This window comes from Rutilus rutilus (genome assembly GCF_951802725.1).
Source record: "Rutilus rutilus genome assembly, chromosome: 8".
Taxonomy (NCBI): Eukaryota; Metazoa; Chordata; class Actinopteri; order Cypriniformes; family Leuciscidae; genus Rutilus; species Rutilus rutilus.
Window position 1 is genome coordinate 12,569,646 of NC_140222.1, and position 2,435 is coordinate 12,572,080.

The window sequence follows — 2,435 nt, forward strand, 5'->3', positions numbered from 1 at the left end:
AATATGTTAAGTATGTCCAAAAAAACACAATTTAAATGTATTTTCTTTTCGGCTTCGGAAAACTCTCACAATTTAAAAGCATGTGGATCGAAAGATATTTCTGCCAGCTGTCCCTATACAACCCACAGGAAGTTTAAATGTCATATTATATGAACAGGGGCCTGTACCATGAAGGTAGCTGAACAAACTCGGGGTTACAGGATTGGTTTTGAGTTGACAAATCCAAACCGATGCGATCAGGCTTTATTGGTACCATGATGCAGCTCATCAACTTTCTCTGTCAACTCAGGCTTTGATCTTTAAGCTATGATTACTCCACGCGCGCGTGCACATAAAAGAGTGACGTCGACACTGAACAGCCAATCGCGGGTAGTAGAGCGAGAGCGTTATATTTTTCCGCGGAGGAGCAAGAGATAATTATTCAGAATTACGATGAATTTAAATATGTATTTCAAGCTCGAAACAATACGGTCTCTGCCAAAGCAAGAGAAGACTGTTGGAGAAAGATTGCTGATTGTTAATGTGTAAGTTAAACAAATACGTTATATATTTATGTAAAATTATGTATATGTATGTGTAGCCTATATGTTTACTATACCCTATAGCCTATTTGTATAATATATAAAAAATGTACATGTATGTACTAAGAAAGATTAATATTCCTTGATTTTTAGATGCAACCCCAACTCCAAATGTTCTTGGCAGCAGATAAAGACAAAATATAAAAATAATAATTCAAAGTGGTGAGTATTTACCACAACCTTTTATTACTTTTGTGAACATTTGATCACAAACACTTGTTTGCAGCAAACAGAAATAAAGAGTTAAATTCAGAAAACCAGAATACACTGTGGCGGAGGAGTTGGCTCTTAGTAGGCAATAAGGGGCGGCCGATTATGGATGGGATTACAGGTGCTGTACAATCTGACCCTGGTGCTGGCTCCTTTAAGTAAGTAACACTGGGTACGTGTGCAATACATTACTACTTTTAAGTTGTAAATATGGCTGACTGTATGTTCTGCAGTAGAGAGAAATACAGTGTCCCTGTTGAAGCCAGCACACATACACACAGTCTCACACACAGAGGTCAGTGTGCAGCAGACAGAACACCAGAAACATAACCTGCTTTACAACAGTTATGCTTTACATTGGCCTATTTTTATTTATTAGGGTGGAGGAAATTAAGACACTCTGTCTGTGTGTTCTGAGACAGTTGCTGATGTGAATGCACTGGGCTTTTTATTATGGCAAACATTTGAATGTGTGGCATAAAAAAGGGACTGGCCCTTACACATCTCTTTTATTGTAGGATTTTTCACAACCTGCCCCAGAAACTGAGGCCTCTACCTCAATGGCCTTCAGAAGAAATGTGTAAGGATTTAAAACCCTTGACATAAATTACAGTCAGTCCTGTGTTTGTAGGAAGTCAAGGAACTTTTTGTGATTTGATGAGCCTCCAGAAAACTTGTAATGATTATGTTTGTGGTGGAATTTATTATGTTTCAGGTGGAAACAGACTCAGTCAGGGCCCTGTACAAAATGAGACTTGAACTAGACTGCACACTAAAGGAGTCTTGAACTAGACTGCACACTAAAGGAGTCTTGAACTAGACTGCACACTAAAGGAGTCTTGAACTAGACTGTTCACTAGGAGCTGACTGTGAGCTGAGAAAAAATAAAATGGAGATCAAACAGCTGAATAATACTGATCTCAGTATGTGAACTTATTTAACCAAGTAACACTTTAGTATTAATATTTATTAATGAAACTTTCTCTTGCTTTCTTTCTCCCTCTCATCCCACAAAACCAATAAAACAGTTTGAGACTTATCTGCAGTTTCATTGTGCTTTTATTAAATGTAATATTGTATGGTGATTGCATCTACATCTGCACCAGCTGAGTGGTCAAGTGTGATCGGGTCAGTTTCATCGGGGAGAAGCTGGTTTTGTGGTGGTTCTCGCTCTGTTCTACTGGTGGCTATAATGTGCAGAATGGCACATGCATGCAGCCACTATCTCTGATGCCCGCTCTGGTGACTCTTAAGGGCTGAACACAGTTGAAACGTGCCTTTAGGATGCCAAAGGTCATCTCGATCTTCACTCTGGTTTTACTGAGGGTCACATTGAAGCGGTGCTGTGGCCCTGTCTGAGGTCAGGGGGTTATTGTGTAGGTTTTTCTATCTCAGTTCAAATTAAGTGTTTTTTACTGTACCAAATTTAACTTGCTTTCCTCAAAGCACTGACACAACACAGACTCATGGAAAATCCGTGAGTCAAGCACTGGAGCCAGGCCATTTAGCATCCAAACTTATGATCATACGTTCATGACCACAAGTCATCAGCAGATGAAATGTTTAGTAGATCATTTTTATATCTGTTAATGTTGCTAATTTAAAGATTCATCTCACAGAAAATAATCATCTCACAAATTCACA

The 2,435-nt window shown here is 38.9% G+C and overlaps 1 long non-coding RNA gene across 1 annotated transcript; it reads left to right on the forward strand.

Annotated features, from left to right (window-relative positions):
* Positions 1–575: 575 nt before the first annotated feature.
* On the forward strand, positions 576–1,635 carry LOC311295807. Its single transcript, XR_014628390.1, has 3 exons — positions 576–949; positions 1,310–1,371; positions 1,507–1,635. It is a non-coding gene; the product is annotated as an uncharacterized lncRNA (long non-coding RNA).
* Positions 1,636–2,435: the final 800 nt, after the last annotated feature.